The sequence below is a fragment of the Neofelis nebulosa genome, chromosome 3, assembly GCF_028018385.1.
Source record: "Neofelis nebulosa isolate mNeoNeb1 chromosome 3, mNeoNeb1.pri, whole genome shotgun sequence".
Lineage (NCBI taxonomy): Eukaryota > Metazoa > Chordata > Mammalia > Carnivora > Felidae > Neofelis > Neofelis nebulosa.
Genome location: NC_080784.1, coordinates 201539510 through 201565689, shown reverse-complemented (window position 1 = coordinate 201565689; position 26180 = coordinate 201539510). Strand labels below are relative to the sequence as shown.

Below are 26180 nucleotides of genomic sequence, written 5' to 3'. Positions count from 1 at the left end.
TCAAGGAGGCGACCACCCTGGTGCGTGACCTCCTCCGCCAGCAGGTAAGCTAGTTATTCAAAGGCCACAGGCTCACAGGCTGCACCAGGGCTGGGACAGACAGCCCCCTCCCCAGAAAGAGTATACTGAGGAACCATGTGTACATAATTCACTCTAAACACCCAAGACGACTGGTTGCTCCTGGGAACTCTCATGGCATCCCATTCGTGGGTGTGTCCCAACACTCAGGGCCTGGGTGGGACCGTCTTGGTACACAGCCACCCTGGTTCCTCGTCCCTAAGGTGCAGGTCTCAGCCATGGTTACGCAGAGGACTCATAGTCAGCTTAAGACACAGACCCAGGTCCTGGCCAGTATCCGCTCTGGACATTCTGCTGTTCCCACAGACTTCTCACACACTCTTGCTTGTGTCCCCAGCACAGAGGTGATGATGGCATCTGCTAAACTGAGCTACAGTCACTGCTTTTAGCCTCATTAAAAACTGTTTTGTTTTCTAGTTGATAAATGTGTTTCAGAAAGCCCAAAGGCCTTTTTTTTCCCTCACTCTGCACTGTTATCAGCAAAAACACTGTATCGAAAAACATTTAGGAAATCACATCCCTAATTCATACAGGAAAATATTATATGGCAATAATCTCAGGACAGAAGCTCACTTGGATGCTGGTGGAAATGTGGAATCTGTGATAAGGGAAGCGTCAAACACGCGTTTGAGAGAGGAGACTAAGAGCCAGCTTAATAATTCCTCAAAAGCAGTACTGTCTCAGACAATCTGCTTCCTCTGCACCCAGTGTCAGTTTCCTGTGGCCACCATAACAAAGAGCCACAAACGAGGCGTTTAAAACAACAAAGATTTACTCTCTCACAGTTCTGGACACTGGAAGTCTGAGATCAAGGTGTTGACAGGACTGTGCTCCCTCCAAATGCTCTAGGGAAGAATCCTTCCTTGCCTCCTATAGCTTCCTGGAGGCTCGGGCAACCCTTCTCGTGCCTGGGCTTGGACTCCATTGTCATATGGCCTTCCTGCTGCTGTCTCCATCTTTCTTCTCTTCTTACAAGGACCCTAGTCATTGAATTAGGGCCCTAGTCCAATATGACCTCATCTTAACTAATTACATCTGCAAAGACCCTACTTGCAAAGACTGTCACATTCTGAGGCTCTGGGTAGACATGAATTTTGGAGGGATGATATTCAACCCAGAGCACCCAGAACAGCACCTGGCCCAGGGAAGAGGATAAATGATGGCTGAATAGATGGATGGATGATGAATGGATGGATGGACGGACAGACAGATGGATGGAAGGAAGGAAGAAAAGAAGGAAGGATAGATGGATGGATGGAGAGATGGAAGGAAGGAAGGAAGGAAGGAAGGAAGGAAGGAAGGAAGGAAGGAAGATGGATGGATGATGGATGGATGGATGGATGGATGGATGGATGGAAGGACAGAAGGATGGATGGATGGATGGATGGATGGATGGATGGATGGAAGGACAGAAGGATGGATGGATGGATGGATGGACGGATGGAAGGAAGGATAGAAGGAAGGATGGATGGATGGATGAATGGATGGATGGATGGATGGATGGATGGATGGAAGGAAGGACAGAAGGATGGATGGATGGATGCATGGATGGATGGATGGATGGATGGATGGATGGATGGATGGATGGAAGGATAGAAGGAAGGATGGATGGATGGATGGATGGATGGATGGAAGGATGGATGGATGGAAGGAAGGAAGGACGGATGGAAAGAAGGATGGAAGGATAGAAGGATGGATGGAAGGATGGAAGGAAGGAAGGGAGATGGATGGATGATGGATGGATGGATGGATGGATGGAAGGATAGAAGGATGAATGGATGGATGGAAGGAAGGGTGGAAGAAGGATGGATGGATGAAAGAATGGATGACCACACAAATGAGCCCACATTCATGTGTACCCGTACCTACACACTTGTATCTGTCTGAGTTGTAGAAACAAAAATATATTTTGGGCACACTGTGTCATCTGGCTCTTCAGTCTGGTAGGGCAGAATCAAAGCTAACCAGGATTCAGTCACTTCTCAAAGTAACTTCCAGCTGTGCAACCTTAGAACAAATCCCCTGGGAAGATGTGACACCACCAGATCATCTGTTAGGTCCATGCCGGTTCTCAGGGCAATGCTCCACAGAGGGCGCTTTCCAAGTACTTAAAGCACGACCATTTCTCCTGCAAACAGAGTTACCAGTTTCCTGATCTTTTTAGGGAAAGAACAGTGCAGGATTACAAGCCTAACTTGTGGTTGAGAGTCCACTGATACTTTTCAACTTACCTACTAACCAGCAGAATGGGGAGGGGGTGATAGCCAATAATCAAGAAAATGTCTGCTGCCTCTCCTTTTCGCACAGAAGATAGTATTACTCATCTAATGCTCAATGCTGAGAGAAAGGCGCCCTGGACACTGCTTCTGCCTAACTGCTTTGCTCATCATGAACACTGAAAGGAACTTCCCCAGACAGGAGGAATAAACAAGCCAATATTTGTACTCAGCTGATTATGTTTTGATTTATCTTCTCATTAAACGTAAGCAAACATTCTCCATGGGCATATCTTTGAGGTCCTGGAAATTTTAAATGTCCTCAGTGCCTCTGTTGGGTATTCACCACGGCAAGACTCTAAATTTCCAACTCCTGGGGCCCGATTTTTAATGGCGAAGTTGGCTGGGCTGGGAGGGTCTGGTGGGCAGGTGCAGGATAGCTCTCAGAAGGCAGAAGCACAGGGAGGAGCTGAGGGCTCCAGAAGAGTGACATTGACTGACCCAACTTTTGACCCCTCCCTGTACCCATGTCCTCTGCAAGCTGACCTTCTGGCTCACGAGGTAAAGTGTCCTTCTCCACCCACTCATTCTCCATTCAGCCACAGCACGTGGATTGATTCGGCCAACGGGGCGTTAGCAGGCTTGATTCAAGCTGAGGCTCGAGAAAGTGCTTGTGCATATCTGCCTCCCCCTTACTCATCTACCCCCACCAGAGGAACACGCGGGCCTACCTTCCGAACAATGACACCCTGGCGATGCCAGTAGCCCAGGACCCAGGTGAAGCTGTCCCAGAGTGACACCCAGCCAATCCCCAGACGAGCGAGAGGGACCAGCTGAGATGAACGGAGTCAACCTGCAGGGTAGCGAGGACGTTCAAGGCTTGCTGGTGGAAGCCACCGGTTTGGGGGCAGTTGGCTCTATGGCATTACTGACAAGGAAACCAAGAGGGACAGAAGGAGGGAGGGAGGCGGACAGGAAAGAAAAAAGGCAAGAAGGGAGGGAGAGAGATACAGGACCAAGGACTATCCTAAGAGGAGTGAGGTGTGTTGGCCATAGAACAGCGAAAGCAATCTTCATAAAGAGCAAGAACGTGGGAAGACTCGGTCTATCCCATGTTAAGACCTACCACAAAATCAAGCTACAAAAGTCAAGACCAGGTGGTAGTGAAAGAGGGACAGAACAGGGACCCCGGAAGTTGATCCACATAATATGCCCAACTGATTTTTGACAAACGTGCAAAAGCAACTCACTGGAGGAAAACAGCTCCAACTGGACGGCCACAGGCCAAAACCTGGCCCTCCGTCTGAGGCAAGGCAAGAGCCTTTTGGCAAAGGGCTGTGGTCAGATCACTGAGCGGTTTGCCTGCACAGGAACAAGAGGCAGGCCCTGCAGGGAGGTGTGAGGAAGGGCAAGGGTGGCCTGGAGGCAGACTTGCAGAACTCAGTTCCTTGTGGTTGTAGGATGGAGGTTCTTCTTTCTTTCCTGGCTCTTTCAAGATTTTTTTAAATGTTTATTTATTTTTGAGAAAGAGAGGGAGACAGACAGTGTGCGAGCAGGGGAGGGGCAGAGAGAGAGGGAGACACAGAATCCGAACCAGGCTCCAGGCTCCGAGCTGTCAGCACAGAGCCCGACGTGGGGCTCGAACTCACGAATTGTGAGATCACGACCTGAGCCGAAGTCAGATGCTTAACTGACTGAGCCACCCAGGCGCCCCGCATCCAGAGGTTTCTAATAGTAGACTAAATCCTTCGCATGCACCAAATCTCTCTTACTTTCCTTTCAGCAACCGGTCAGGAGAGAACTCTCTGCTTTTAGAGAGCTCGTGGGATTAGGTTAGATCCATCTAAGCAATCCTTTTTTTACAATATAATGTAACATAATCATGGAAGTGAGGAGGGGTAAGAAGGTCATGGGGCCATCGTAAAATTCTGCCTCCTACAGGGCCAAATAAATGATGACTTCACCATCATGAACAGCTAAAGAGTAGTGATGTCCCCTCAAACACACACGTGCACAGTCTTGCTTCCTTATTAGCCTAACACAAACCAGAATAATGAGATGAGAAGCCTCCTTGACACTCTTGGGTGTAAACCCATGGCCTCTGGGTTTACAAGATCTTTGTTTATTTTGTTATTTCCTTCTGGACCTTCTTGGAAGTCTGGTTCTATTCCAGGCCCTGGACCAGAAACAAACAAACTTGATGCTAGTCACCATGGCCTCCCTACCAAGAGAGTGAGCAAGCACCCTCTAAGTGCCAGAATGGGGTGGAGGGGGAACTTGGGAGGCTCTGGGGTGGGGGCAGGGAGGGGCCAAGAAAGTGCTGATTGGTTTAAAGGAGAAGAAAAGAGGGGCGCCTGGGGGGCTCAGTCGGTTAAGCGTCTGACTTCGGCTCAGGTCACGATCTCACGGTGCCTGGGTTCGAGCCCTGCGTCGGGCTCTGTGCTGACAGCTCGGAGCCTGGAGCCTGCTTCGGATTCTGTGTCTCCCCCTCTCTCTCTGCCCCTCCCCTGATCATGCTCTGTCTCTCTCTGTCTCAAAAATAAATGAAAACATTTAAAAAAATTTTTAAAGGAGCGGAATAGAGATTGTGCATCTCTTGAAAGCACAGGGAAACATTTTGCTCGCTCAGACATCTCGTGAACGTAGTCAAAAGTTCAGAACTGTTTCCCTCTGACAGAGCCAAATTACATTAAGTCGGAAAAATGAGTCTGGTTTCCAAGCTGATGGGCTGCATGGCGGCTCCCCCGGCCTACAGACTGAGGAGATAATGACATTTTGACAGAGCTGGGGCACGAGACAGCTACCTTCTTGAGTAGGCAACATGGGGGACTGGTCTCACTTCTCTTCTCCATCCCTGAAAAATGCACGTAGGTCATGGGTGTGCCGTGAAAATCCAATGAGATCGTGCATAAAAAGCTTTAGGCCCAGCTCGTACTACACGACCCATCAATGGTCGTGGGGGAGGCAAGGGGATGGTGACAAAGGTGGCATGATCGTGACGATGGTGATGGTTACAGGCTGAACCACGCCCCCCGAAAATCCAGGGGTTGAAGCCTGACCCCCAGCACCGCACATGTGACCACGTTTGGAGACAGGGTGATAAAACGAGGTCGCTGGGGTGAGCTCTGATCCTACAGGCCTGGTGTCCTTGTAAGAAGAGGCGATCAGGACACAGGCACAGAGGGATGACCACGTGAGGATACAGAGTGACGATGGTCATCTACACACCGAGAAGGGAGGCCTCAGAAGGAAGCAACGTGCCCACATTTTGGGCCAGGGCTCCCCAGCCTCTGAGACCGGGGGAGAATAGACTTTTATTGCTTCAGCGCTCAGTCGGTGGTGCTTTGCGACGGTGGTCCCAGCAGGCTAGTACGACAGCGATGGTGACGTGGATGCTGCTGCTGGCAAGACGCGGGGCGAGGCGTCCTGAGGGACTCTGGCTTACGGAAGGGAAACTGCATTCCGTAATCCTCTATGCCCACCACAGTGGGTCCAAGGAAGAGAGCCGGGAGCGCAGGGAGTCATGCAGCACCCAGGCAAGGGAGTGGAGTGGCATGCCTGACGGGAGCAGGACAGGGGGAGAGAAAAGGAGAGCTGAGAAAGACACAGGACCCACATCATGAGAACCCTGGATGTGGCCAGAGGGGAAGCAGGTGAGGGATCCATGATGATTTCTGGCTCCACAGCACTGCTGAGGTGCAGACAGCGAAGGCTCCAGAGGAGGCAGAGACCGGGGGAGAAAAGAGGACCACGTGAGGGGAAAGGAGTGAGCTTGGTTTGGGGGACGCTGACCTGGGGATCCCTGTGGGAATAAAGAACGGTAGGAGGACACACCTGGAAGGGAGCCCGAGCACCATTGGAAGGAATGAGCTGGTCCCCGGTGGGGCACTCTGAGTCGAGAGCAGGGGTTGGGGACAGAACCTGGAGGATGCTGACAGCTAAAGGCATGGAGAGCAGGAACCCCCAGGAGAAACAGAGCCCAGAGGGGTGGGAGAGAATCGGGAGAGTGTCATGGGACCTGTCGTAGTCAGCTTGGGCAGCTATAAGCAACCCCACAGCCTCGGGGGCACAAATAGGAGACATCTACTAATCGTGGTCTGGAGGCCGGGAAGTCCAAGACCAGGAGGACAGCAGGTTCAATTCCTGGTGAGACCTCTCTCCCTGGCTCAGGGAAAGGTCTCTCCTCACCACGGCCTCACATATGGCCTCACGGTGGAGACAGAGAGCTCTCCTCTCTCCCTCCGCTTACCAGGGCACTAATCCCACCATGGAACCCCACCCTCCAGACTTGATCTCCACCTAATCACCTCCCCATACCCCACCTCCAAATCACATTAGGGGTTAGGGCTTCAACATATGAATTGGGGGTCAGGGTGGGGGTACACGATTCAGTCCATGAAAGACCCCAGGGGAGGAGGGTCCACAGAAGGGTCCATCAAGCCAAATGCCAAAGGCATGAGCTGGTCAGCATCCCTGGTCAAATGATGGTAAATGGACCTACAAACGAATGAATGAATGAATGAATGAATAGCCACAGGGAACACACAGCCACTTTGGCACATTTCTGTGGATGCTTCTCTCTTCTCCTGCTGGCCTTTCCACTGGCCCAGGAGATCTGCATAGACAGGCCTGGGCATGTCCTTCTCAGCTGCCCTGGCCCCTTGATGTGGCTGGCCACAACGTGGTGTGTAGGACACATTTCCTGAGCGGATGGAGGTCTCCTGCCTGTGGTCGGTGGCGGGGCGGGGGGTGGGGGGCGGTGCTCAGCCTCTTCAGCTCTCACAAGGCGACCCAGCACAGACTCAGGTGCAGGCAGGCACAACCCCTAGACCCAGCCCCTCCATCAACACGGCTTGGCCTGGGGCTCCCTTAACCTTTGCGGGCTTTGTTTCCATGTTTGCAAAATAAGATCATTTACCTTCAAACTCACGGTGAAAATTAGGAAGCTGACATCCAGCATCCTGCCTGACTGATGGGACCTGTTCTATGTTGTCCTTTGTTCTTGGCATCATTACTAGGGAAGAGGGGCAGGGAAGAGCTCAAGTAGGGGTGGGAGAGAGAGGGACAGAAGCCTAAGCAGGCTCCATACTCCGTGCAGAGCCCAACTCAGGGCTCGATACCACCACCCTGGGATCACGAGCGGAGCCAAAATCAAGGGTCGGTGCTCAACCGACTGAGCCATCCAGGCGCCCCCTTGATACTCATTATTCTAACGATGTGACCACACACACAGAATGTGAAGCCAGCGCTTCCCTTCCTAGTTCTGGGGCCTGCTGCCTCCTCTATAAAAGGGGAATGAGAGCATCAGGTATACAATAGGTTGTCATAAGATCAAATTATTTACTATCTATAGGCCACTCAGAGCCAAGCATAGCACTCGGCGGGTTCCCAATCACTGTCCCTAGCCGTTTAGTTGTTCTGTCACCAACAGACAGGCAATCTCAGAATTTCTCCTGATTTCACACATTATCCCTAGACATTACACGCATCCAGTCAACGAGCATCTACGCATATGTGAGTCCCGCATTTCGACGTGTGGGGATTCTCAAACGACTGCATATTGCAACACGGACACATGGATGCAGGCATCATTAAAACTTCAAGGAAATTATGGAGTCTGTGCAAAAAAAAAAAAGCAACTTCTGTGCTCAAGTCACCACGTTATTTCCAGCATATAAAAACATTACTCGGGACGTGGTCGCCTCATGTACGATGTTCTTGCCTCCCAGCGATAAGCTGAGTGCATTCCTTCAGAACTGAAAGTGTCCTTACCTAATTTATTTTAAAAATGGAACATTTTGTAACAGAATCGCACAGCCATAACGCAAACTGCTGAGCTTACGCCTGGGTTGTGTCAGATTCTTGGAAGGAGATAAAACCTTGAGAACAGAAGACAGGAAGGAAAAAAAAAAAAAAAAACCCGGACAATATTTGAGAGAAAAAAAAAAAAGGAAAGCTCTCTGGACTTCTCATGTTTCCCACTGTCGAGCAGAGCTCCAAAGCCCTTCTTTTTAGAAAGCTGCTAAGAAAAAGACCCAACTATTTCCTTTTCTGGCCACATGGAAATGGAAACCGTTCCCGCCTGGCATAAAATCTCCCTAACGCCCCAGTGGTTAGAGGTGCTCCTGTTCCTTCCATGAGCTCTCCCAGCTAACAGGGCATGAGACTTCTCATTCCTAATGCCAACAGGACGTCCTATACAGGACACAAAAAAAGCTTACGGAAGCATGGAGCCCGCCGAAGGTGCAGAAGCGCTCCGCCCCCAGCAAGGCCTACCGCATGCAATCCCCACAAGGTGAAGTTGGTTCTGGGGGCAAAAGAGTCCTACTCTTGCACGTGCAAAGCGCGGCCGGTACACAGCACATAGGCAGGTTTGCGGTACATGTGTGGTACCAACATTCCATGAGACGTTGAGAGTAGGAGAGGGGATTCAGGAAGCAAACGTGCCAAAAGCCTCTGAAATGTCCAAAAGGCAGGGGTGAGGAAGTGAGAGTGCAGGAGAGGTAGAGACGCACAGGCCTCTGGAGACCAGATGGTCCGGGGGGGTGGGGGGAGGGGAAGCTATGTGCCATCTGGCCAGGCGTCCGTAAGTCACGCTAGCTCTTTGGGCACAAGTCCTTAGACAGGCAGACAGTCCGGGTGCGTGGGAAAGAACAGTGGCCAGGACAGACAGGGCCCCCACCCCTGTGGGATTGACCTTCCAAGCAGGAAGACTGAGAGGAAACGAGCAAATAACTAGGAGTATTGCCAGTGGCAAAAAGCTGCATAAAGAAAATAGAGCAAGGGCACAGTCAGCCAGTCACGGAGGAAGTGATTCTCCAGGTGGCTAGGGCGGCCAACTTTGAGCAGGTGGCCTCTGACGCTGGACCCAGAGGGAAAGAAGCCTCAGGCATCCAGAAACAAGGAAGCACATTCATGCCCAGCTCGAGGATCAGCATGTGCAAAGGCCCAGAGCAGGAACAAGCTTGGTGTTCCCGAGGACCTGACAAAAGGCATGTGTGTCTGGAGCAGAGTGGTGGGAAGGGCAGGCAAGAGGCGAGATCCAACAGGCAGGAAGGCAGGTCCACGCAGGCCACACCAGCCACCATGTATACAGGTTGGAGTGAACCTGAATGCCAGGGGAAGTGATGGAATCAATCAACGTTTGATGTAGAAACCGTGTCCTTATACTGTGGATGCATTCGCCTCTTCAATCTGAGGGGCTGACCCTCCTGCTTCATGAGAGAAAGCTGGGGAGGGACAGAATTAAGATGAGTGAAGTCAGGCCATGAATCAGACCATTTACATCCTTCAAAAAACCCACTGACGTTATTATTATGGTGACTGATTTTACATGAGGATAACTGAAGAGGCGAATCAATACCATCAATTTCTCATAGATGATGATGTCTCACGCACGTATGGTTGTTTCTGCTTCAGAAAGTGTCTTCGCCCTTGTCTGACCTTCATGGCAGCCCTGGGAGGGGCACAGAGCAGAGATGCTTGTCCTTGATTTACGGGGAATCAGGCAACCTGGCCAGGCTCCCGTGACCAGCAAACCCACAGCACCACAGTGAGAGCCCGGCGGCCCTCCGCCCCCGGCCAGGAGCCCCTGTGCTTCTCCTCAGCACCACGTCTGGTTTCCCCATACAGATCTGTGAAATGGGTACCAGTCCTGGTTGCACCCTTCCCACTGGCCATGAGGGAGCTGAAATCTGCATGGGGGCCTTGAAGGTACACATTTCAAGCTTGGCCCCTGGTGCCATTTCTGCCCCGTCCTCGTTTTTCTTCTTGGTCTTCACTTATGTTTTCACTGCTGCCATCCCCTTGTACTTCAGGTGCCGGCTGAGCCAACTTAAATCTTTTCTAGAATCAGCCAGGAACACAACTTTCAGACTTACACACGGTTTCCTCCCAGGGCAGGGGGCCGTCTGGGAGATCTGGTGGTCCAGGAATTGAAACTGGATTTGGCTCAACTGGATGACTGTGTGCAAATCAACAGGAGAGGCCGGGGGGGGGGGGGGGCACAAGAAGAGCCCATTCGGACAGCAAAGCAACATGACAAAGCTAACCAGCCACACAGGACGGCTTGTAATGAGACACTCACAGAGAGGTGGCCTTGAGAACTCCCCAAATCCCTGCGCTCCCAACCAAATTAAAGCATAATGATCCCTGAAAACATGTGACAGCGGCTCAGGGAAGATCCCCAGCTACTCTCTTACTTGCAGAGTATGTTTCTGGCAGACTGTGGCCTCACCAAGTTGCTTGAAGGGTTGGGTCTCTCCCTGATGTGGCTCATTAATACGGCGTCGGGCTGTGGGAAGAGCTGGGGATGCCAATTATTCCCAGACAAATGACAAGCTCCGACCTGTGACATGCAGCATGCCACCAGCCCACGTAACAACGAGCCTGCGCTGCTCCCAATTAGAGCGCCCACCGGCCACTGCAAGAGGAACAGCATGTTCTGAGGATGTGGTTCTTAGACACTAAAGTCTTTTTATGGGAAGCCGGAAGGGAGTTCTTTGAAAAGATGTGAACAGAACAAGAGGGAGTCCGATGTCTCTGCTCGAGCCTCCTTTTGGAAGAAAATCTGGCGTTTAATAAAAGCTTTCTGGGGGGAAAGGTCAGGAAGATGTTTTATTTATTCACTCAATACGTGTTTACTGGGCGCTAATTATTCGACATTGTCAGGGCTCTGTGCTCTGTGCTGAGACGCCAGAAGAAATAAGACAAACATCATCCCCATCTTCCAGGAGCCTAAAATCCAACAGGAGTCCTGACATTGCATAGGGATTTCACCTGTAGTTCGGAGAAGTGCCGAGTGGTGTAAGACATGTTGTGGGAAGGAATATACACAGGGGCAGGGAAGGCTCTTACGAGGAAGTGAATTTAAAACCGAGACTGGATGGATACATGGAGCTGGGCAGTGGTGAAAGTCAGGCAGGAGGGGTGGGACTGGGGAGAGTAGGGGATTCCTGGAAGCAGAAGGAACAGGGGGTTCAAAAGACAGTGAGATGGGGGGAGTGGCGAGAGACGGCCGTGGAGAAGAGGCAGGCACCGACATGCCGGATCTTCAAGGCTTGGACAAAGATGCTGTTCCTCATCCTGAGGGTGATGGGAAACCCTAAGGGTTTTACGTGACAGAGGGGGCTGTGTGTGTGTGTGTGTGTGTGTGTGTGTGTGTGTGTGTGCGTGTGTGTTCAAGGGATGGAGTGAAGTAACGGTCATTTAGCAAGATGGCTCACGCACCAGCATGGGCTAGGTTTTGCTGCGTAACAAGCAAACCCCAAATCCTGATGTCTTATAACAATGAATGGGTGGGGTTTTTTTTTAACTTATATGTGTCCACACAGATCAGCCAGTGGCTCTGTTTCCTGCACTCATTCAGGGACCTAGGCTGACAGAAGCTGCGTCTGACCTACTCTATTCCTACCCCTTTCACTATTGTCTGCGTCTGTCCTTAAAAACTAGCATATTTGCATGTTTCCTTCATTCCCTTCTTCCCAGTGGCTGGCACACAGTAGGCATTCTACTGTATCTGTTAAATAAATTAATCCTGTTCACTTCGGTGGGTCACAGTCATTAGTTGGCCCCTAGAACCAGCCAAGCTCCTCCCTTCCTACTCCCAGATTCCTCTTCTCCAGCTCTCTGAGAACTCCACCTATGGTTCATTTTTCCAGTCTCATCTTAGATCTCTCGTTCACAGAAAAACCTTCTTGGACCACATTTGTGATGGTCAACTTTACGTGTTAAACTGACTGGGATATGAGGTGCCTCGAGATTTGGTCAAGTATCACTCTGGGTGTGTCTGTGAGGGTGGTTTTGAATGAAATTAACAACTAAATCATCAGACTGAGTAAAGCAGCCTATCCTTCCTAATGTGGGTGGGCCTCATCCAATCAGGTGAAGGTCTATTTAGAACAAAAAGCCAACCTTCACCTAAGTAAGAGAGAACTCCTTCTGATGACAGTGTTGAACTGGGAAATCAGTCCTTCCTCCATTCAGACTCAAACTGATACATCAGATCTTGGGTCTCAAGCCCGCCGGCTTTCAGACTGGAACTTACACCATCGGCTCTCCTGGTTTCTTGGGCCTTCTGACTCAGACTGGAACTACATCACCGGCTCTCCAGCTTTCTAACCGCAGTCTTGGGACGTCTCCGTCTCCATAACTGCATGAGCCAATTCCTTATAAGTCTCTCTATGTATCTACCAACCTGTATCTATCTGTCTGTCTGTCTATCTATCCATCCATCCTATTGGTTCTGGGGCTCTGTGTTCCCCGAATTATACAACCTTGTAGCAGACCCTGTTGGTGCCCCACCCATTCCCCTTCAGTCCTTACCATCACAACGTCCACACTGCAAACAGCCGCATCATCTGGCTGGAGGGCTTTCTCGGGCGAGGAGACTCTGTCCTGCCCTGCACAGCGGGTGGGGAGTGCCCAGAACTGAGCAGCCCTCAACCGACAACTGGTGGGCACGGGCGGATCACTATCCCGCGTCCCTTCAACACAGGGTTGGACGACTCTGAGGCACGGGCTATGCTGCTCCCCAACGCCTGCAGGTGCCCACGGTGGTAGCTAACTTGCTCAATAACACGCCTCCCTTCCTTCCCTCCCTCCCAGGTTTCCTGAGATCATCTCCTACACGAACCGCCTGCACAAGGTTCCTCCTTTCAGGGTTAATTTCTAGAGAAACCCAAACTAAACCACGCCCCATCAAGAAGGTCTATACACACCATTTTCTATCACAGCACCCCGTGTATCTCCTCCCTAACATGTATCATATTCTCTCATTTTTAAGTATTTCTCAGCTCACTGTCCCAACAAGGACACTGCCTATTTTTGTTTTTCTCATGCCCGAGGTGAATTAGTTGTTCAATACACATTGATAAATATCTGTCGAGTAAGTGAACGAAGGAAGGATCAAGCCTGAACATGTGCCTTCTTCCCAGACCTCGGCTCCCTCATTAGGACAATGAGACAGTCACACGTGGCATCTGGAAGTTGGCTCTGGCTTTCGCATCCTGAGACTCTGAGATGTCAGGGGCTGGCGAGACAAGAAAGCACGTGGTGTTGTTGCCGGACAAGACTCTGGATAAGAACGTGGCTTCGTCTGCATTAATTTGACAAGGAAGCTGGGGGTGGGGGGAGGGATGGCAATCAGGAGGGGAAAAAAGAGAGAGGGGGGAAAAAAACCCTCCTTCGAGGTGGTCTTTGGTGGCTAATGATGGAGTGCAGGCGTGTGGAGCAGGAACACTGGGAGTGTTTGCATATAAATTGCCTTTTAAGGTTTCCATTCTTCAAGACTAATGAGTGTTTCAGACTTAAACATAACTATTCTCTACTAATTACTGTTTTGGTCGCTCTCCTGTTTTTTCCTCATGATTTCTACTTGTGATTCGAGGAGGTAGAAAGATGACCGTGCTTCCTGGGAGTCAACCACCATCAGCATTGGCAGATTTCAGGTTTGCAGGTGATCCTGAAGCCTTGGCATGTAAAGAAGCGTAATGTCACATGAACTTGAATTTGAACATGAACTTGAATCACACCTTCTGCAAGTCACTTGACTGGTTGACAGACAAAAGAATAAATAGAAAATCTGAATAGTCCTGTATCTATCAGCAGCTGAATCTACAATTAACTATATTGCCACAAATAAAACTTCAGGTCCAGATGGCCTCAATGGTGAATTATTCCATGGAAGTATAAAAGAACACCAAAATTATGTAAATTCTTCCAGAGAACAGAAAAAGGGGGAACATTTCCCCATGTGTTTTATGACATCAGCATAATCTTGATGCAAAAACATGAGATGAACATTACAAGGAGAAAATTACAGGTCAATCTGGCTCATGAATATACATGTAAAAATTCTAAGCAAAATATTAGCAGATTGAATCCAGCAACATGTAAAAGAATTATTACATCATGACCAGATTCGGTTTATCCCAGAAATGAAAGAGATAGCACTCACAGACTGAAGGGGGAAAAGGCATTTGAACGAATTTTTTTTTGATGAATAAAAAATGTTTGCTAACGGCCAATACCCATTCATGGTAAAACAGTAAATCTAAGAGTTGCCTTTGAATCTGATAAAGAGTATCTATAACACATCTATAGCAAACATTATGCTTAATGGTTATGCATTTAAAGACGCTAGAAAAGAGAAAAAAGTTTATCACCACCATTTCTATTCAATATTTTACTAGAGGTCCTAGACAATTTCTCAGACACACATACACACACACACACACACACACACACACACACACACACACACACACAAATAAAAGGTACAGGTTTGGGGGCACCTGGGTGGCTCAGTTGGTTAAGCATCCGACTTTGGCTCAGGCCATGATCTGATGATTTGTGAGTTTGAGCCCCGCGTCGGGCTCTGTGCTGACAGCTCAGAGACTGGAGCTGCTTCAGATTCTGTGTCTCCCTTCTCTCTCTGCCCCCTTCCCCGCTAGCACTCTGTCTCTCTGTCTCAAAAAAAAAAAAAAAAAAAAAAAAAAAAAAACAACATTAAACGACATTTTTAAAGGTACAGGTTTGGAAAAGAAAATATCAAACATTCTCACTCACATAAGTCATAATATGTAGCAACCCAAAAATAATCTACAGACTAATACACTTAGTGAGCAAACTTAGAAAGGACAGAGAATAGATCGACAGGCAAAAAAGCAATTATATTCCTATGTATCACTTTAAAATCACATTGAGGGAGCATTAACTAATTCAACATCTTTCAAAAGATGGGCAAGATCTCTCTACAAGCCTCGTGGGGAAAAATACCGTAAGACTTCAAAACAGACATGCCATGTTCACAGACTGGAAAACTCAGCATTTTAAACATGCCAACCGACTGCCGAACTTTTCCACCCCGTTAACAAAACCCTAGCCATTTCTGAAAGAAAAATGGACAACCTGCTCTTCTAATTCTGTGGAAATGTAAAGGGCCAAGGGGAGCCACTGCGATCTTGAAGAGTAACCGAGAGAAGTTAAAATGACACATCTAAACTTTGAAATTTAGGGGAACTGAGGCTTTATATTATTGGCAGAGGGACTGACACACAGAATAAAAAAGAGTAGAGTCCGGGGGCGTCTGGGTGGCTCAGTAGGTGAAGCGTCTGACTTTGGCTCAGGCCATGATCCGATGGTTTGTGAGTTTGAGCCCACACTCAGTTTGTGTGAGTTTGAACTCACACTCCGCGAGCTCAAGCCCCGCATCGGGCTCTGTGCTGACGGCTCGGAGCCTGGAGCCTGCCTCGGATTCTGTGTCTCCCTCTCTCTCTGTCTCTCCACCCCCCTCAAAAATAAGTAAACGTTAAAAAATTCTTTTAAAAAGATGGTCGGTATACATATAAAAATGTGCTCAAGCTCATTAGGCATCAGGGAGCTATGAATGGAAATCACTGTGGACTGTTATGACATGCTCATAAGGATGTCTGAACTTATAAAGAATGACCGCACTCAAAGTTGGCAAAGATGTGGAAAAACTAGAATTCTCACAGGTTGCTACTGGGAGTGGAAATTGGTAAAACACTCAGGAAAACCAGAGCTAAGCGTTTGCATGTGACCTACCAATTCCATTCCAAAGTAAAGATCCAAGAAGCTGCAGAAACATCAAAACACAGGTGCATGACATATACAAGGCTTGTTCCAGCCCCAAACTGGAAACAATCCAAAACCCTTCAATAGAACAGATTGTAACATACTCAAACACTGAAATACTACCCACCAACAAGAATAAACAATCTACCACTAGGTGAAACAGTAACAGTGATCCCCAGAAACATAATGGTGAATAAGAAGTCACATACAAAAGGAGACAGTGGACAGGTGTGCTTTCACACAAAGTTCCGAACCTGGAAAGGTCCAAATGAAAGTGATGAGGTCAGAGCAATGGTCACCTTTTGGAGCAGGCGAGTGGAAGAGAGCAGGAGGCGGGGGGGGGGGGGTTCTTGGGGCCAGTAACGTTATATTTATGCTATTATTTTTTGGTGTGCCAGAGACTCAACTTAGTTTTCTTCTGTTTGTTTTTATTTTTTGTGGTAAGAACACTTCACCTGAGATCTACTCTCTTAACAAATTTTTAAATGTACAATATATTGTTGTTGACTACAAACACAACGTTGTAGCAGACCTCTAGAACTCATCTTGCAAAAGTCAAACTTTACGCCCATTGATTAGTAACGCCCAAATCCCCCCTCCTCCCACCTTCTGGCAACTACCACTCCACTCTTTGATTCTATGAATTTGACTATGTTAGATAACTCATAAAGGGAATCGGGCAAAATTTGTCTTTCTGTGACTGATTTATTTCACTTAGCATAATGTCCTCAAGGTATATTCATGCTGTTACATATTACAGAATTTCCTTCTTTTCTAAGGCCGATAGAATTCAAATGTATGTATACAGATCATTTTAACTTTTTTGAAAGTTTATTTCTTTTGAGAGAGAGACAGAAAGAGAGAGTGTGTGGGAGGGGCAGAGAGAGAGAGGGAGAGAGAGAATCCCAAGCAGGCTCTGCACTGCCAGCGTAGAGCTCAATGTGGGGCTCGAACTCACAAACCATGAGATCATGACCTGAGCCAAAGTCGGACACTTAACTGAGTCACCCAGGCGCCCCCACAACATTTTTGTATCTATTCATCTGTTGACAATCCCTAATAACCACTTACTCTTTTCTAAGTTTTTATTTAAATTCAGTTAATTAACATACAGTATAATATTAGTTACAGGTGTACAATGTAGTGATTCAACACTTCCATACAACACCCGGTGCTCATCATGACCAGTATAATCCTTAATCCCCATCACCTATTTCACCATCCCCCCCTCCCCTCACCTCTCATAACCATCAGTGCATTCTCTATAGTTAAAAGTCTATTTCTTGGTTTTCCTCTATTTTTTTCCCATTGCTCATTGTTCCTTAAATTCCATGTGAGTGAAAATATACAGTATTTATCTTTCTCTGACATATTCTGCTTAGCATAATACTCTCTAGATCCATCCATGTTGTTACAAATGACCCCTGAGTAACATTCTAGTATATATATATGTGTGCCCCATCTTCTTTATCCACTCATCGGTTGGTGGACACTTGGGCTGTTTCTGTAATTTTGCTGGTGTAAATAATGCTTCTGTAAACATCGGGGGGTGTGTGCCCCTTCGAATCCATATTTTTGTATTCTTTGGATAAATACTAGTAGTGCAATTGCTGGGTCATAGGGTAGTTCTATTTTTAACTTTTTGAAGAACCTCCATACTGTTTTCCAGAGTGGCTGCACCAGCTTGCATTCCCACCAGCAGCGCATGAGGGCTCCCCTTTCCCCACATCCTCGTCAACGCTTGCTGTTTCTTGTGGTGTTGATTTTAGCCATTCTGACAGGTATGAGGTGATACCTCATTGTAGTTTTGACATGCCTTTCCCTGATGATGAGCGATGTTGAGCATCTTTTCACGTGTCTGTTGGCCATCTGGATGTCTTCTTTGGAAAAATGCCTATTCGCGTCTCCTGCCCATTTTTTAACTGGATTATTTGGCTTTGGGTTGTTGAGTCTTACAAGTTGGTTACAGATTTTGGAGACTGGCCCTTTATCCGATTGGTCATTTGCAAATATCTTCTCACATTCCAGAGGTTGCCTTTTAGTTTTGCTGATTGTTTCCTTTGCTCTGCAGAAGATTTTCATCTTGATGAGGTCCCAATAGTTCATTTTGACTTCGTTTCCTTGGCCGTTAGCAACATGTCTAGTAAGAAGATTGGCTACAGTCAATGTCAATGAAGTTACTCTGTTCTCTTCTAGAATTTTTATGGTTTCAGGTCTCACACTTAGGTCTTTAATATATTTTGAGTTTATTTTTGTGTATGGTGTAAGAAAGTGGCCCTGTTTCATTCTTCTGCATGATGCTGTCCACTTTTCCAAGAACCGTTTGTTGAAGAGACTGTCTTTTTCCCAGTGGAGATTCTTTCCTGCTTTGACGATTAGTTGACCATGTACGTGTGGGTCCAGTGCTGGGTTCTCTATTCTGTTCCTTGGTGTATGTGTCTGTTTTTGTACCAGTGCCACACTGTCTGAATCACTACCGCTTTGTAACACAGCTTGAAGTCCGGAACTGTGATGCCCCCAGCTTTGCTTTTCTTTTTTAAAATTGTTTTGGCTATTTGGAGTCTTTTGTGGTTCCACACAAATTTTAAGATTGTTTGTTCTAGTTCCATGAAAAATGTTGGTATTCTGATACGGACTGCATTAAATGTGTAAATTGCTTTGGGTAATATGGGCATTTTAACAATATTTGTCCTTCTAATCCACAAGCATGGAGTATCTTTCCGTGTCTCTGTGTCGTCAATTTCTTTCATCAGTGTTTTATAGTTTTCAGAAAGAAGTTGGATCAGAAATCAAAACACTCCACGCAAACAGAAGTCCAGGACCAGATGGCTTCACAGGTGAATTTTACCAAACATTTATAAAGAAGAGTTAGTACCTATTCTTCCCAAACTGTTCCAAAAAAATAGAAAAGGAAGAAAAGCTTCCCAATTCATTCTATGAGGCCAGCATTACCCTAACACCAAAACCAGGTAAAGACACCACTAAAAAAAGAGAGAACTACAGGCCAATATCCTTGAGGAATACAGACACAAAAATTCTCAGTAAAATACGAGCAAAACGAAGCTAACAACACATGAAAAAAATCTTTCACCATAACCGAGTGGGATTTACTCCTGGGTTTCACGGGTGGTTCAAAAATTGCAAATCAACCAATGTGATACACTACATTAATAAAAGAGAAGGTAAGAACCCTATGATCCTTTTAATAGACGCAGAAAAAGCATTTGATGAAGTACAACCTACATTCACGATGAAAACCCTTAACGAAGGAGGTTTAGAGGGAACACACCTCAACATAATGGAAGCCATATATGAGAAAACCACAGTTAATATCATCCTAAATGGGGGAACACTGAGAGTTCTTCCTCTACGACCAGCAACAAGACAGTGATGCCTCCCTCACCACTGTTATTTAACACAGTACTGAAAGCAATCAGACAACAAAAAAGAAATAAAGACATTTCCAGTCAGCAAGGAAGGAGTAAAACTTTCACCATTTGTGCATGACACGATATTATACATAGAAGACCCGAAAGATTCCACCAAAGGAAAAAAAAAAAAACTGCTAGAATGGATAAATGAGTTCTGTGAAGTTGCAGGATACAAAGTCAACGTACAGAAATCTGTTGCATTTCCATACACCAATAAAGAAGCAGCAGAAAGGGAAATTAAGCAATCAATCCTATTTAAAACAGCACGAAAAACAGTAAGATACCTAGAAATAAACCTAACCGAAGAGGTGAAAGACCAGAACTCTGAAAATCAACATCCTATTTGGATCTGTCGCTTTATAACATTTTGAAACCAAAAATTTAAAAACAGAACTACTCTACCACCCAGCAATTGCACGACTAGGTATTTATCCAAAGGATAAAAAAATTCGAAGGGGCGCATGCACCCCAATGTTTAAAACAACACCATCAACAAGAGCAAATTATGGAAGGAGCCCAAACGTCCATCGACGAATGAATGAGTGAAGAAGATGTGTGTCTGTGTGTGTGTGTGTGTGTGTGTGTGTGTGTGTGCGCGCGCGATGGATTACTACTCAGCAATCAAAAAGAATACAATCTTGCCACTTGCAACAACATGGATGGAACCGGAAGGTATTATGCTAAGTGAAATAAGTCAGAGAAGGACAAATATCATATGATTTCACCCATATGTGGAATTTAAGAAACACAATAGATGAACACAGGGGAAGGAAAGGAAAAATAAGATAAATACAGAGAGAGAGGCAAACCATAAGAAACTCTTAAATATAGAGAACTGAGGGTTATTGGAGGGGAGCTGGGTAGGGGAGGGGCTAAATGGCTGATGGGCATTGAGGAGGGCACTTGTGGGGATGAGCACTGGGTGTTGTATGGAAACCAATTTGACAATAAATTACATTAAAAATTTTTTTAATTAAAAAAAAAGTATGTCTCCAGCTTTGTTCTTGAGAAGACTGATTTGGCTATCTGTGGCTTTTTGTGGTTCCACATGAATTTTGGAGTCGTTTTTCTATTTCTGTACAAAATGTCTTTGGGATCTTGACAGGGATAACAACGAATCTGTAGGTTGCTTTGGACAGTACAGACATTTCAGTACCATTAAGCCTGCTAACCCATGAACACAGGATGCCTTCCCATTTTGTATTTCTGGACATGAACAGTGTCATACAGGTGTGTTGACCTTGTGAAGACACCTTGAGCTGTACATGAATGGTTCACGCAACCACCCAGGTGTAGATTATGCTTCGATAAAAAAAGCCATAAAAAATAAGACTGCGATGAACAAAAGGCCCATGCATTTTGTCCATGCATATATGAAAAGCAGTGAGTTCATAATGAGCCTCAATAAAAATGGAGAGAGAGAAAAAAAACTCACGGGAAGGACAACACTGAAACTTGCAAAGACACCAACTCTTCTGAGATTTGCTAGAGGGAAGGAGTTACACATTTCGTCTGCCATCTAATATGAATGTTACTTCAGAGTAACCAAGTATGAAAGAGAATGAAGGAAAGTTCTTTCACTTACTAAATACAGAAGGAGTGGTCAAATTAAAATTTACATTTTTTTAACGTTTATTTCTTTTTGAGAGAGAGAAAGAGAGAGGGAGGGAGGGAGCATGAGCAGGGGAGGGGCAGACAGAGAGGGAGACACAGAATCCGAAGCAGGCTCCAGGCTCCCAGCTCTCAGCACAGAGCCCGACGCGGGGCTTGAACCCACGAGCTGTGAGATCATGACCTGAGCCGAAGTCGGATGCTCAACCGACTGAGCCACCCAGGCGCCCCTAAAATTGACAATTTCGCAATTCGTCAGTCAATAGTTGACTCCGGCAATGGTCATGGACAGGTGGTAAAATTACCAGGCAGACAGTTAATAAGGACTTTCACAAGGAAGGGATAAGACTGTCACTACCCAACCCACCTACGAAGCTCAGCATCACTAAACACGACATAACTCCAAACTGGATACGGGGCATAGCACCACCGGTGAACAATCCATGCCAGAAATTATGAGAGTTATGCCTAATCCACCCTTCCTATCTAACTTGGGACCTATTAGGGGGAACGAATTAAATGAAAAATTAGATGACACCACAATGAAGCAATAATAAAACCTGATACACGAAACGTTTTTCAGGACAACTCACCGCCTTCAAAGAGTAAATAGCATGAAAAAGTAATTTTTTAAGAGGAGCTTTGTTTGGATCCTGATTTCAACAAACAATCTACAAAAGCCATATTTTTAGGCAATGGAGGAAATCTGAATATGGACTGAATGATATTAAGTACTGACTGTTAATTTTATTAAGTGTGGTAAAGATCTCTATCTTCCACTTTATGCAAAAATTCGTTCCAAGTAGCTTGTAGATCTGAGCATAAATGGTAAGACCATACATTTTCTAGAGGAAAACTGGGACTATACTAAATTTCCTTAATGTGATCACAGGTTAACAATAAAACACTTTAGGGGGGCTGAGCAGCTCAGCAGATTAAGCGTCCAACTCTTGATTTTGACACAGGTCATGATCTCACAGTCGGTGGGTTTGAGCCCCATGTCAGGCTCTGCACTGACAGCTGACACACAGAGTCTGCTAGGGATTCTATCTCTCTCTCCCTCTCTCTACCACCGCCCCCATCCTCTCTCTCTCTCTCTGTCTCAAAAATAAATAAACTTTTAAAAACTTTGTCCCTCTCTCTACTCCCCCCTCATCCTCTCTCCCTCTGTCTCAAAAATAAACTTTTAAAAACTTTGTCCCTCTCCCTACCCCCCCCATCCTCTCTCTCTCACTCAAAAATAAACTTAAAAACTTTAAACAACATAAATTGTAATATTAAAACTTAAGAAGTATTTCCACTGAGGTCTGGAACAAAACAAAAATGTCCTCTATCCCTGATGTAATAATTCAATCTACTAGAAAAAAAAGACAAAGGATATCAATGGTCAATAGCCTTTGCCATCTGAAATATCTTCATGACCTTACAGTAAGCAAAGATTTCTTATGCACTAGCCATAAAAAAAGACTAATAAATTAGATTAAATTCAAGAGTGTCCATTCATCAAAAGATGCCATTAAGAGGTAAAATACACAATATAGAATGGGGAAGTTATTTCTGTAAGAGAGCTAAAACCTCCGTGGTAGAGCCTTATATCCAGAGTATACAGAGTATATGACCTATTGGTCAGCAAGAGACAAATTTAATCAAAAAAAAAATTGGCAAAGAGACTTGAATAGGTATTTTGCAAAAGAAGCTCTCTAGAAGAAAATACTCATAAAAAAGATGAGAAAATCGTATCGCGAATGACAGAAGATGTAAATTCAATCTGCAATGAAATGTCATTGAACACGTACCAGAACAGCCCAAATCAAAACTGACAGGCAATGACTGCTGTCATTATCTTAAGTGTATTATCTTATTATCATATGTGCATCAAGTCAGAATAGAAAGATATAAAGTAGAACAGCCACACAATGGAACATGGCAACAATGAAAATAAACTACAGCTACATGAAGCCCAATGAATGAAAATTACCAACAATGTTGAGGAAATGACGTCAGACACAAAATAACTTCTTTCTTGAGTCTATGCACATAAGGTTCGGAAACAGGAGAAACCAAGCTATAGCTTTATAATTCATAATAAGGATTCTCTTCGAGGGGCAGACCCATGGTAGAGGCGTGAAGGGGTCCTAAGGGCTACTGTTGATATTCTACTCTTAATTGGCTGTTGATCACATGGGTGTGTTCACTTTCTGAAGACGTATCAAGCTTTCCACTTAGGCCTTGTGCACTTTTGCAGGTCTCACATTTCAATTAAAAAGTGAAACTTAGGGGCCCTTTCTGGCTCAGTCAGAAGAGCATGTAACTCTCAATCTCAGGGTCATGAGTTCTAGCCCCACGTTGGGTGTAGCAATTACTATAAATAAATTTTCTTTGTTTTTAATTTTTTAATGTTTGTTTATTTTTGAGAGAGAGAGAGACAGAGAGAGACAGAGAGAGACAGAGAAAATGAGCGGGGGAGGCGCAGAGAGAGAGGGAGACACAGAATCGGAAGTGGGCTCCAGGCTCTGAGCTGTCCGCACAGAGCTCGATGCAAGGCTCGAATTCACAAACTGTGAGATCATGACCTGAGCCAAAGTCAGATGCTCAACCGACTGAGCTACCCAGGTGCCCCAACGTATCTTAAAAAGTTAAAATTAGCACCCATTCATAGAGCTTTATGGAAGTCCTAGCAAACTCAGAATACAGTGAACTTCTTTAACCCGGCCATACTTAAGATCAAACGTCCACAATACACATCATTCTTACTGTGAAATCTTTAGAAGCACTTCCACTGAAGTCAGGAATTAGCAACAATGCCCTCGGGGCGCCTGGGTGGCTCAGTCGGTTAAGCGTCCGAATTTAGCCAGGTCGCGATCTCGTGGTCCGTGAGTTCGAGCCCCGCGGCGGGCTCTGTGCTGACGGCTCAGAACCTGGAGCCTGCTTCCGATTCTGTGTCTCCCTCTCTCTCTGCCCCTCCCCCGTTCATGCTCTGTCTCTCTCTGTCTCAAAAATAAATAAAACGTTAAAAAAAAAATTTAAAGAATGCCCTCTATTACTGATGCAATGCAACAATTCAACCTATTGGGGGAAAAACGGGCAAAGGGTATGAATAGACAATGTACTTACTCATTTTGGGTATCTGAAGAAACAATAAATATCTCAAAACAGATTCAACCTCACTAGCGTCAGAACATGCCATTTAAAAAAATTCACCATACCGGCAAAAATTTAGGGTTTGATAATACCAAGTGCTGACAGGTGTAGGCGACTCTCAAGACTTGTGGGTGGGAGTGCCCATGACCCTTCAGGGGAATGATCTGTTAATACCTTAAAAATTCCAAGATGGCAAACCCTACGACCCAGCAATCCTAGAATTCTTCAGTGCGTATCCTGTGGAATGTGTCTTTCAGAAACTCCCACGGGTGCGCACAAGGAAACCCAAGGAAGAATGCTCGCATCTCCCATCAATAAGGGGATGAGTCAATAAATTGTAGCATAATCGCAGGGAACACTCTTGTAAAGCAGTTAAAATAAGTGAACTGCATCATATGAATAAACATAAAGCATAATGGGAAGTAAGAAAAGCAAGACGCAGAGGGATCTGACTTCATTTGGGTGGAGTTTAAAAATAGGATACATTGCTTTGGGTTACATAACCTTAGGCGAATTATACAAACCCCCATGGAAATGTGTGCGGTCATCTGTGGGGCAGGTGAGGAGCTGTCCAGTGTGACAGGCAAGGGGCTTCAAACGTGCCTACCACGTTTCGCTTGTTACACTGGGGAAGGAGAAACTGGTGTGCATTATACTATTTCCATACCTGTGTTTGACACATTTCACCAAAAAAAAAAAAAAAAAAAATCAATAGCAAAAGAGCGACCTTGTTCCTGAGCCCTCAAGTTCATGAAGGACCCTAGACAGACCCCTTGGGAATGTCCGGGCTCGGCTGTATCTGGTCATCTCTTAGGCGTCACAGTTTTCACACAGGTCTAGAGAGAGAGTGGTACATACACCCTTGAGCATCTCCCCTTCTGCGAGTTGGGTCACAGCAGTCAGCCAGTCGGTGGAACCACAGCCAACCCCAGATGATGCCGGAAAGGGTAAAGGACAGGGAACAGAAGCCCAAAATGGCGAAGGCTTATTAGGACAGAGCAGGTGTATTTCCGAGAACTCCAACTCTGTGGTTCGCTTGAAGCCGATTTTGCTTCCTCCCGCAGCTGTTCCCGTGGTATCACTTGCCTGTGGAAAGCCATTTACATCTTCTTCCTTCAGAACACACGTCTGGAGCCTGATTTCTGCGTTCGTCACACTGGAACACTGATCTGGAGTCGAGTCAAGGGACCGGGCCGGACTCCAGCTCTGAGAGCGGACTAGCTCCACAGGAATGCTAGCCAAGTGGCAGGTCGTAGGTCCCGTCACCGAAGACGCTCCTGGCTCCTCCAGCAACACCTGCCTGGACACTGGGTCCGCTGGGAGGGTGTGTCAGTGCCCTGGGGCAGCAAAGTACCGCAGACTGGGGGGGCTCAGACAACAGAACTTTACTCTCTCAAATCTGAGATCAATGTGTTGCAGAATGAGTTCCTTCTCTTTTTTTAAAAATTTATTTGAGAGAGAGACAGAGAGAGAGGGAGAGAGAGAGAGAGAGAGAGAGAGACACGTGGGAGGGGCAGGGAGACAGGGAGAGAGAGAATCTCAAGCAGGGTCCACACCATCAGAGCAGAACCCAGTACAGGGCTCGAACCCATGAACCATGAGATCATGTCCTGAGCCGAAACCAAGAGTCGGACACTCAACCAACTGAGCCACCCAGGCGCCCCAGAATGCACTCCTTCTAAGGCTGTGTGGGCTGGGGCTGGGGGTGGGGGTGGGGAATCTGTCCCAAATTTCTCTCCCAACTTCTGCAGGTGGCTGGTGATCTTTGGTGTTTTGGGGGATTGTAGAAGCATCCCCCCAATCCCTGCCTTCATCTCCGCATGGGGTTCCCCTTGTGTACGTGTCTGTGCCCAAATTTCCCTTGTTCGTGAGGGCACAGACGTATCAGATTAGGGCTCACCCTGCCGATCCCGCTTTAACCCTATTCTGTAAAGACCCTATCTCCAAACAAGGTCACAGTCTGAGGCCTTGGAGGTGAGGACTTCAGCATTTGGATTTCGAGAGGATACGATTCAACACATCCCCTAACTTGTCTGACTAAAGCAGAGACTGCATGGGGGCCTCAGCTACATCATAGCACGGTCAGGCCATGTTAACGAGGGACTGC

At 46.5% G+C, this 26180-nt stretch overlaps 1 protein-coding gene across 6 annotated transcripts in view; it reads right to left on the bottom strand.

Moving 5' to 3' along the window:
• STK32B (serine/threonine kinase 32B) overlaps positions 1–26180 on the bottom strand; it is a 391097-nt gene that overhangs the window by 310498 nt on the left and 54419 nt on the right. The window contains exon 1 of one of the 6 annotated variants that reach the window (XM_058723114.1): positions 13231–13280. The exons of the other annotated variants lie outside the window; for them this stretch is intronic. The gene's annotated coding sequence lies outside the window, so the exon portion shown is untranslated. Of the gene's footprint in view, positions 1–13230; positions 13281–26180 lie in introns of those variants that run through there. 6 annotated transcript variants of the gene reach the window in all.